At 42.3% G+C, this 11,984-nt stretch overlaps 1 pseudogene; it reads left to right on the top strand.

Annotated features, from left to right (window-relative positions):
- Positions 1-398: 398 nt before the first annotated feature.
- On the top strand, positions 399-1,364 carry LOC138128155 (uncharacterized; annotated as a pseudogene).
- The last annotated feature ends 10,620 nt before the right edge of the window (positions 1,365-11,984 follow it).

Genomic DNA, 11,984 nt, shown 5'->3' with positions numbered 1-11,984 from the left:
TGATCTTTTAGGCGATCTCCGTAAGGAACCTTCGGGAAAATTTGAAAACTTCTCCCGAATGTCGACAGAAGATTTCGATTACTTATTAAATAAAATTAAACTGCAGATTACAAAAAAGGATACTGTTCTAAGAAAAGCTATTTCTGCTGAGGAACGATTCGCCGTTACTTTGAGATTTTTAGCAACGGGGGATAGTTTTCAAAGCCTTGGATATCTTTTCAAAATCTCTCCTCAGGTGATATCAAATATTGTGCCGGAAGTCTGCAACGCTCTCATCTCTGTGTTAAAGGACGAAATAAAGGTAAATAAGTAACATATTAGTAATACTACAATAAATAACAGAGTTTGTGTTTTTTATTCATCAACGAAGGTACAAAAAAGTAAAAAAATATGTTAATATGTTAATATGTAAATATGTTTGTGTGGAATATACAAAGTTACTTTTGTGATCACTACAATTTATTATTATTTATTGTTCCAGCTTCCAAAAACTTTACAAGAATGGTTGACAATAGCAAAGGGATTCGAAGAATTGTGGAACTTTCCTCATTGTCTGGGTGCTCTAGATGGGAAACATATAGTAATTCAATCACCATTCAATAGTGGTTCGGAATATTATAATTATAAAACTTCGTTTAGCGTCGTTCTCATGGCGGCTGTTGATGCTACGAGTAATTACTGTTTTATATATGCCGAAGTTGGATGTCAAGGCAGAATTAGCGATGGTGGAGTGTTCAAACACACGGTTTTGTATGACAAACTGGAACGAGAACATCTCGAAATTCCACTGGACGCACCTTTAATAATAGATCACGAGCGGACACTTCTACCTTTCCTATTCGTTGCAGATGACGCTTTTCCGCTTCGCCGAAATATCATGAAGCCCTATCCAGGAGTTCACTCCAAAGGAAGTACACAACGTATTTTTAATTATAGGCTCGTCGCATTGTGGAAAATGCATTTGGTATTCTAGCTTCAGTTTTTCGCGTGTTTAGGAAACCAATGTTACTACAGCCCAACAAAGTGTCTATTATTACAATGACCTGTATTCTTTTACACAACTTTTTGCGAAGAAGTAAAACGTCATCAACTCGTTACACCCCCCAAGGTACACTTGATGTTGAAATAGAGGGTCGAGCAATTCCTGGCTCCTGGCGAGAAGACCAAACAGAAATGTCATCTTTTCTACCACTTACCAGAATTGCTAGAAAACCTTCAATGGAAGCAAAAACAATCCGCGATAAATTTGCAGAATATTTTAACACATCTGGGAAAATTGAATGGCAAGACAAATATTGTTAAATTAGTTCTTCTATACATATATGTACCTATAATAATTAACAAATAAACAAATTTCAATAAAGGTTGTTGGTTTTGTGAATCTAATTTATAGTTTTTGGACATACAAACCTATTAACAAATTGAATCAAAATAAAATTACTTACTAAAAATAGTTCTTGTGTTGCCTGAGAAGTGCAACGCTAGTAGTTAAATGTTTAGTAAAAGTTGCATTATAAATAGTAACATTAAAATTTACTACTTACCTCTTCCGTTCGTAGTGTAGGCTTAATTTTTCCTACCCCTCTTAGAAATCCGTCCAGCTGAGCAAAAGCAAACCACGAAGGTCTGTATACCTCATCCGCTCCTGCTCCCGACTTTTTTGAGGCCAGAATTTTATGCTTGATGCTGCGATACGTCGCCATGAGAGCATCCCTTTTTTTTTTTAAATCGGTGACCGACACCGGGGTGCTCATTTTTTTATGGATTTCTTCCCATGCATCGGCCACTTCATTCCGGTTTTTGTGGCCCACATGTTTTGGATCCCAAATTATGGGATACCCTTCATATATTGACACAAATTCCAAAATAAGAGCGTTTGACCACGACATCATTGATGAAATCAGGGACTCAAATATCCAATATCAGTACGCATAGTGTGTATGCAGAATTATTTTCATGTTCGAACGTGTTCGCACAAGGCCACATTCGCTTTGATGTGTGCTTTATTTACCGACTTTTGTCCGAACGTCCACGCATGCCAAGCCTCGGCGAGCTTCGCGATGCGTGATTCCATACACACTATGCGCGAACCTTTGCAAATGCCGCAGATTCGCGAACGTGCGCATATATGCTCGCATAGTGTGGAGCCGGCTTAACGCACCTTTCGTTTCGCATTCGGCGAATGAGACTCGAGCGAGATGCGGAGTATAGAAATGAGGCGTACGCGACATGTTTGTTGCTCGAAGCTGATCTTCACAAGAAGGCAGCAGAAGCGAGCCCGGTTACGGTGGAAGCGCCGCCAGTCGTCGCGACTACTCCCATTTATGGGCACCCTCACGCGAGATCTCCGGAACCGAAACTAGTGCCAATTCACACCTGGGGCGTATCTTTCAACGGGGAAGAAAAAGGAATGACGGTGAACCAGTTCTTGGAACGGGTAGAGGAACTGTCGGTAGCGCGAAACGCGACCAACAGGGACCTTTTTAACGCGGCCATTGATCTCTTTAGCGGGAAAGCGCTGATTTGGTATCGTTCTGTTCGGAGCAGATTGAGCGATTGGGACGAAGTGGTTCAGTTGTTGAAACAGGAATTTCTACCACCGGATTTCGATGATTTGTTGTGGGACGAAATCAAGGGCAGGCTTCAAGGCAAAAGCGAATCGATAACCATTTACGTTGCGGTTATGGAGACGCTTTTTGCTAGACTTAGTCGACCACCCGCGGAGATAACAAAGGTAAAGACGATTCGGAGGAATTTGCTTCCATGTTACCTCAACCAGCTTAGCATTACCGAAGTTGTCACCGTGCCGGAGTTGATTAAGTTGTGCAAAAAAGTGGAGGAGTTATCGGCTTTGCGGCAGAAGCATCGCGCTGCACCCAACTCATCTTGCGTGTTGGAGCCAGAGTTGGCACATGTTCGGGCGAGCGAACCCGCGAAAGCGAGTCCACGCGCCATCATCGTGAAGGAACCTTCAGGCAATTCAGCCAGACGGAGTGAACCCGCGAGTTCGTCTTCCAGATCGTTTAAATGCTGGAATTGTCAGCAACCGAATCATTCGTTCATGAACTGTCGACTAAAACGAAAGCAGTTTTGCTACCGTTGCGGAGAGCCAGACGTCACCGTGGCGACCTGCAAAAAGTGTAATCCGTCGGGAAACGCGCAGTAGGGACGCGGCAGACTTGCGGCCGTGCTACGTTCCTAAAACATCCCAAGGCCGATGTAAACGCACCGATTATCGCGAAACGTACGGACACCCAGTGGAACGCTTGGTTAGACAAAGTCAAAGAGTTTTGCGAGCCTTCTCGGGCAAATTCCGCTTCCATTTTCGTCAGCAAAACCAATGACAATAGGCCATTTGTCAGACTGTGTCTAAACAATCGGGAAACTGAAGGACTCGTGGATTCCGGTTCGAATTGCACTATAGTTGGTGGAAAAGGCGCCGATTTAATTCATTTTCGTGCAGGTGGAAAAACTTTCCCATCCCGGCTAAAAACCATCAGAACTGCCGACGGAAAACAGCATCCGGTAACCAAAGCTATCGAACTCGAAGCAGTGTTAGACTCGTCGAGACGGCGAATTCGTGTCTATTACGTGCCAGATCTTCAGCATAGCGTCATATTAGGGTGCGACTTTTGTAGATTGTTCGGGCTTAAGATAGATTTCGCGAGTCACAAAATTGAAGTGGCGTCGGATATCGTAAGAGTACCAGAGTGTGACGCGGTGACGGAGTATGGCGCGGATCGGCAAGAAATCACCGAAATCATCCGGAACGATCTAGATTCATTGAGCAATAACGGAAAGTTAGGACGAACACACAAAATGACAGTCACAATCGACACGGGAGACGCACTACCGATCAAACAACGTCCGTATTGGTGGTCTCCGTACATGCTTGCGGAAGTCAACAAAGAAATTGACCGCATGCTTGAGAACAATGTCATATCTCGCCTTCTGACAGTCCGTGGTCTTCTCCGATTTTGTTGGTAAAGAAATCTTCCGGTGAATACCGACTTTGCTTTGACGGTCGCAGGCTCAATGCCGTGACAAAACGTGACAGTTACCCATTACCGCGTGAGACAGGATTCTCAGCATGTTGCGAGGAGCGAAGTACATCAGCTCAATCGATCTAAAGAACGCTTTTTGGCAAATCCCGTTAGATTCAGAGTCTAGACCGAAGACAGCTTTTGCGATTCCCGGCAGAGGTCTTTTTCATTTTAACGTATTACCGTTCGGACTGACAAACGCAGCCCAAAGGCAGCAGTGTCTCATGGACAGAATTTTCGGACCTGAACTAGAACCTCACGTCTTTGTTTACCTGGACGATCTAATCATTATCGCTCCGACATTTGAGAAACACGTACAAGTTTTGAGGGAGGTGATACGACGTCTTCGAGACGCGAAACTCACCGTGAATGCGAAAAAATGTCAACTTTTTCGCTCAAATTTGAAATATTTGGGTTTCATTGTCGATGAACATGGTCTAGGTACCGATCCAGACAAAGTAGCGGCCATGGTGAGCTATCCAGTCTCGAAGACTAGTACCGAAATCAAACGTTTCGTAGGAATGTGTTCTTGGTATAGGCGTTTCATCCCTCATTTTTCGACCCTCATGTCGCCGATTAACGCGTTACTTACCGGAAAGCGAAAGCGACAGAAAACGGAGTGGACTCCCGAAGCTCAGGAAGCTTTTCAGAAAATCAAGGATGCACTTGTTTCCGCACCGGTGTTGTCAAGTCCTGATTTCTCGAAACCTTTCGTGATCCAAACTGACGCTTCAGACACCGGTCTAGGAGCAGTTTTAACGCAAGATTTAGACGGAGATGAGAGAGTGATCGCTTATGCTAGCCGTTCGCTAACAAAAGCCGAGCGAAATTACAGCGTTACGGAACGAGAATGTTTAGCCGTTTTGTTCGCGTTGGAAAAGTTCAGACCTTACGTTGAGGGCACCCATTTCACGATCGTGACGGACCATTATTCATTGCTCTGGTTAAACCGAATGAAGGATCCAGCAGGCAAGTTAGCGCGATGGAGTGTCAAGCTCAATCAGTTTTCGTTCGAATTGGTCCATCGTAAGGGCAAACTCAATGTAGTACCGGACGCACTATCGAGACTACCTGCAGAAATCGCTGCGGTAGACATTGACAGCTTTCTCGGCGTGAACTTGAACGATTTGGACGAGTCGTACACGCGACTTCGCGACAACATTGTCGCCAATCCTCAAAGAAATCCATCATGGAAAGTCGAGAACGGTTTCGTGTATCGGTTCGTACCGAACAAGGTTGTATTACCCGGCAATGTCCCGGAGTGGAAACTTTTAGTACCGCGAAGTCAGAGAACAAAAATTTAGGAATCGTGTCATGATGCACCGACATCGGCTCATTTCGGGTACTACAAAACACTCTCCAGGTTATCCATCAATCATTTTTGGCCGAAAATGCGTCGTTCAGTCATTCGTTACGTTCGAAACTGCCAAGTTTGCAATGAGCAAAAAGCACCGAACACCGCTCACGCAGGGCTTATGGGAAAAGAGAAAAAAGTTCAGTTTCCGTGGCAAATGATATCCGTTGATTTGATTGGTCCATTACCGACGTCCACGAAAGGATATTCGTACCTTTTAGTGATCGTAGATTGGTTCACGAAGTACGTTGTACTATTTCCGTTACGAAAAGCTACGAGCTCAAAAGTTACCGAATGTATCGAGAACGGAATTTTCCTTGTGTACGGTGTACCGCAATTCATTTTGGTCGACAACGGCAAGCAGTTTGTCGGAAACGAATTTGTAAAGACTTGCGAGAACTACAAAGTTCAAAAGATCTGGTTCACTGCCAAGTATCACCCTCAGAGCAATCCTGTGGAGCGATACAATCGCACAGTTGGCACTGCCATACGGAATTACGTCAAAGGCGCTCACAAAAAGTGGGATGCCGAGGTGGCAAAGATCGGGTACGCGATTCGCACAGCGGTCAACGAAGTAACCGGATTCAGTCCAGCATTCCTCAATTTTGGTAGGGTAGTACCCTGCACCTTCGCAAAGCGCACGAACGCAATGAACGCTCGTACAATCTTCGGAAGCGCGACGCTGAATTTTTTGTAAGCGACAAAGTTTGGAAACGCAACAAAGTACTTTCCAGCGCTGCGAAAGACTTTGCGCAAAAATTAGCGCCACGCTACGTGCTGTGCACGATAACGAGAAAACTATCGAAACTCGCGTACGCTCTCGAAGACGAGAACCGCGCAGGTCTAGGTGTTTGGCACATGAAGGATTTGAAATAATTCAGAGGATCTCTGGCAGAAGCCGAAGAACCGTAGCGAGCTTTGCATTTCACTTTTTCGTACCGTTCAATTTTCGTTTGATTTTTTATCCTCTTTTGGAACGTTGACGACAGTAAAATTTTACCGTGGAGTTTGTTCAGGAAAAGTTTATTTTAAAAACCCCAATTATGACATTTAACCGGACTTGACTTACATCATACCGCAGTACTCAAGTACTAATTGACATTGAGATTCAGTTTTCAATCGTTTGATACGCGCAGATATCAACAAGCCATTTTGTGGCGGAATCAAAACTTTTCCAGTGAGCAAATTTTGACGTTTTTTTTATGAAGACTTCATCTTCGTTTTTTTGTAAAAAGTAAAAGGCAACAGCGTCACCTTTTCTTTTTTCTTTTTGAGGAGGGGGGGTAGTGTAGCGTTACAAAACGCCACAATGGCGATTGGCCGGAGTAGGAGGCCACGAGGTCCTACTTATGCTCGCGGGACTAATAGATCGCTGTTCGAAAATCAGCAACTAGCAAATAACGCACGGCATTTGGCAACGCGACGCGCCCACCCTGCCTCTAAGCTTTTTACGTCGCTCATTCCGGAAGCGGAAGTGTCATTTTTAGAGTCATTTGTGCCAGCCACCACGGGGGGGGCTGGAAGAACACATGTTACCCCCGCAAATGTCAGGCTGAGGTGGCCTCACGCCTCTAGGTTGACGAGCTGCAACCTATCTTTCGGAACCCCACTTTCACTTTCTCTTTCTCTTCACTTTCTCTTCTTCTCTTCTCAGCGATAGGTGACCGTACGGCAATGTTGAGTCCCTTTTCCTCTTTAGTAACTTGCCGGAAAGTCATCTCCTTCTTTTCAACCCCATCTTTCTCCCTGTCCTTTTTTTTGACCTGCGAGTTACGGCAATTAACATCAGAATAGACGTGCACGACTTACCGACACTTTACCGCCCAAAATCTGAAATTTCCCGGTCGATGAAAATCGAGGTAAACAAACCGACGCCATGACGGTACACTTGTCGTGACACCGCGCACGTGTAGTACCACAGGAAATGCACATTTTTGATTGCGCAGTACCACGCAAGCGCAGCACGCCTTATCGCGCACTGAATAAGGTCGACAATCGCGCGCGTGACAATTTTCGCGATTTATGGGACTGCGGTGCCGGGATTAAAAATGCGGAAGTCGGACACTTCGTCGAGAGCCGTCGAGGCGACGCCAGCGGAGCGCAATTGGAGTTCGTGGTCGAGTGACCCCTCGCATTATAGAGGTAATTATCGTTGAGTTGCGGATTCATTTCACTAATACCATTTATTAGGGGTAGTTCGATCCAGTTAGGATAATTTGATCCAGTACCGTACCGTGCCTTACCGTACCGCATCATTACCGTACCGCATCTTTATAGTACCGAAAATTATCGAGTAGCGGAGTACCGGAAGGACTTCAGTATATCGCCAAAAACCCCCTTTTACGCAGAAAGGTAATTACCGAATCTTCCGATTTTCGCAACACTAACGACAATTCGTTAGGGTCGTTCTTCAGGGCGATTCGTCGCTATATCGTTCCTTAGGGTGATTCTTCGCCAGAATCATCGTTCTCTAGGGTGGTCACCGCCAGACCGCATATCGTTCATTAGAGTCGTTAGACCACGCATCGTTTCGTTGGATATCGTTTCGTTAAGGGCCAAAGAATATCGTCAAGGTCACGCCGTGACGCCAAAAAGGAACAGTACCGTACCGCAAGCAAAAGGACGCAATCGAGGACACACCACGTTACCGGCATAAGATAAGTCGCACAATTTTATTGCGGAATCATAAGAATTTGCGCCTCAAATTTCCCGCTTCTCATCCTTTAAAACCTTCTCATATTTGCAAAATTTTGTAATTCAAATATTTCAGATTTTTCAAAAGATTTCACGAATTTCAAGTTTTCAATTTCGCATTTCATTCACTTCCAGCAGTTCTTCTACTTTCAGAAAGTTTGCAGATTTCACATAGTCAAGCTAAATTTTCGGAACTCTTCCGACCGCTTTTTTATGACTTTTTTTATAACTTTAATGTCAAGGCCACGGCCAGACATTTTTCAATCATAGAATCAAGGTTAGTTTAACGCTGTAAATTTATAAAGCAGAAGACTGCGCTTCTTTTTCATTTCACACATGTAACAAGTTGTTTCTTCTTTACATCGGAGTTGTCATATTAGTTTTAAGTTTATTCACAACAGAATAATCAGATAAGTTACAAGGTCACCTGTAAGGGAAAGCTTTCTTAATAAGACCCGAATAAGTGTATTTAATAAGATCGTTAATGTGAACTGGTTCGAAATTTCCATTTGAACAGAATTACGTAGAAAAACGTTTGCCAATTCCACGGACCAGTGCACACTTAAGAAAGCACTTCTTATTTCTTGGACTGTGGCCCAAAAGCTGAATAAACCAATTATTTAATTCCCAAGGAATTAGGTTTTTTTATTTGTCTTGTCTCCGAAGTATCAGAGAATACAGAGCACTTGTCCCGGCAGCTGGACAAGCTTAACAACCAGCTCAAAAAAATAGCTGCCTGGCGCCCATTTTCCATTTTCCGAACCCACGCCCTCTGCCCCGAAAAACCCCCTGAGAGCCCGGAGCTGTCACTGGCCAACTTTTGGTCACACATTATAAACAAATGAAAATTGGGTCATGATGACCCATCAGTAGCAGTTATATTATTTTTATTTCTAAGTAGCAGTTGAAGGTAAAATAACATCTTCGCTCAAGTATAGTGCGTCTAACGATATTTTAAAACGACCTTCGGATTCCTTTATAGGTTTATTGTCGGCTTAACGAGGGTTGTTGTAAAAGTGGTGAGTACCGATCCTCAATAATCCGTAGATACAATCAATAACCGATTGTACTTGAGGAAGTCATTTTAAAATATCGATAGACGGACTATACAACCCTGTAAACTGACAGGTACAGAGCGAAAGTGATGATTGGCAAGGGTCTGCTTAAGCCGCTTATCAGCAACTCAATAGAGTGATATTGCCGTGCCATAAAATCGATGCAGCTCTGGCACCACTATGTCAAAGATGCTAATTCATCAGTTTCTTAGAACAGTGCTAATATCACTACACCGTCCTCATACGAGGTTAACACAGAAACTGCTTAACATAAAATATTCTGAACAAAAAGAACAATTCCATATGAAAAATATACACTATGTTATTGAAATGCGTTAAGAAAATTTAAACGGTGATGAACCCATCAAAACAAATTACTTTTCTATTTACCATTTTTTCGAAAAATCTTTCTAAACCCAGATAAAATTTTAATTAGTTTGATCGTAAATTCTAGTACCCGCCAATGTCTCCGTGCGTACATTAAAAGCGAAAGAAGATAAAAACTTAGATAGTCATGCAAAAACCAATTCTTTATTCGTAGTAAGTGAGGGTGACATTGAAGTTACGCACCACACTTGATCAAGGGCACTAACCTATAAATTAAATGTTCGAAATGACGCCCTGCGTAATCGATGCACGCTCTTGTGTGCCCTTCGAACCACAGAAGCTTGAGTTCTCATCAACATTTTAGAAGAATGTTATCGAATTGCCTCGGTATCAACTGGAGTCTCATACACAATCTGTTTTAAATGGCCCCATAAAAAAAGTCACAAGGGTTTAAGTCCGGTGAACGAGTTGGCGATGAAACTGGTCAATTACGACCTATTGAAGAAGCCATTGACAAAATGCAATTCGACGTGGTGGATCTTCTGATTTTAAGTGTTGGAGGCGTTGAAGATTATACGGATGTAATCCCTGTTCGTGCAGCGTCCTCCAAATTGTAAAACTGGAAACGTCAATTCGTAATGCAAGTCGTCGGCAACTAACATTCGGTTCTTCGTCAACAGGACAGGGAACTTGGCGACCGGGAAATCTCTTCATGTACCTACATACAAACGCCTGGTTGCATCAGGTAAGTGTATGCTTTTTCAGTGAACAGAAGTGTAAATGTCAATTTTTAACTTGCATCGTACCCGAAAAAACTGGAACCAAAACTTAAGTTGCAGACATTATGAGTCGTGACAGGTCCGAACAAATAAGACGATTTATTCACTTCAATGACAATGGCAATTTGTCTGCTAGAAATGATGGAAACTACGATCGATTGTTCAAAATTAAACCACTTGTTGATAAACTTGTCTCAAAATGCCGTAATATACCACTACATGGGCAAATATTTAGTGTGGATGAACAGATCGTTCCCTCCAAGGGAAAATCTTCCCTGAAAAGTTATAATCCAGAAAAGGCTCACAAATGGGGTTATACAATTTTCGCGTTATGTGATGTTGCTGGAACAGTGTACAATTTTGAAATATATGTGGAAAAGATAACACCTAAACCCGAACATAGAGATATTGGGCCAAGTTCCAATATTGTCCTCCAATTATCTAGTGTTATTTCCAGACAATGAAAACTATTTATTATATTTTGATAATTGGTTTTCTTCCCCAATATTATTTGTAGAGTTCCAAAAAAGAGGACTTGGTGCTATCGGTACGATACGACTCAATAGATTTTCAAGATGTACACTCACTGCCGATAAAGACATGAAAAAAAAAAGGAAGAGGATCTTATGAAGAAAAGGAGACTACAATAGAAAATGTAATTATTCGTGCAATAAAATGGCATGACAATAAAGCAGTCACAATAGCAACTACATTTTCCAGCGCTGAGTCAGTAGTCCGGACACGGAATTTTGGCCAACATTTCTTTGACATTTCTAAAAAAATTATGTAAACCAATCATTAGTGTCATTAATAAATGACAACTATTAAAAATCACTTTGAAGTTTTTCTTATGACATCAAAAAAGCAGGGAAATGGCATTATCGAGTCAAAAGTTGGGTTACATTCAATAAAGGCCAGTTCACACATATTTGTCAGTTGTGGGCAAGATTCCATGTTCGGAATAGTACGGCCAAACGATGGGATCGAAAACAGAAACAAAAATTGACCATTGAAAAACCCCACGCTATTGATTTATACAATAAATTTATGGGCGGTGTAGACCTTCTCGACGGTACCGCTTCCGGAACCCGCTTCTCTTCTCTCCCGACATCCTAAACCAGCCTTCTGTTCCCCGACTCCGGCCCGTTCAAACCGGTTCTCCCGCTGTTTTAAAAACATTAGGAATAACTGACTGAACCAAAAAGATTCAGAACAAACATTTATCTTTCCAGATTTTCCCGATGACAATAGTAAGGATTCGCCAAATATTAATCTAAATAGAGCTTGCATTAAACATTTAATGCCCGTTTGCACAGTCGTACTAAGCAATGCTTAAGTATTGAAATCACATTGTTATCCAATACTTAAGCATTGCTTAGTACTACTAGTACGGGTATTAAAATCTTACATTAAGATGGGGAACATAAGTCGAATTAGGACCTGCTCTTTCTAAAAAGTCTTGAATCCGACAAATATTGAGCGACAGAACGTTAAATTTTGTGTCCGTTTCTTTGACGAGAAAAATACATATAACTGCCTTGCAACTAAAATATCCAGAAATAAGTAAGGAGACAGTAAATTTTTAAATATAATTTTATCCTGGTGGAAAAAAGTAAACTGCAAATCACATTTGATGGACAACACAAGCGAGATTTGTTTCGAAATTCGATTAAAAGTATGGATTCTCCGAATATTGTATTTCTAAAGAATCTTTTGGTATGGTTAGATAATT

Source organism: Tenebrio molitor, chromosome 4 (genome assembly GCF_963966145.1).
Source record: "Tenebrio molitor chromosome 4, icTenMoli1.1, whole genome shotgun sequence".
NCBI lineage: Eukaryota > Metazoa > Arthropoda > Insecta > Coleoptera > Tenebrionidae > Tenebrio > Tenebrio molitor.
Note: the sequence above shows the minus strand (reverse complement) of the source record. Positions and strands in the feature narration are given on the sequence as shown.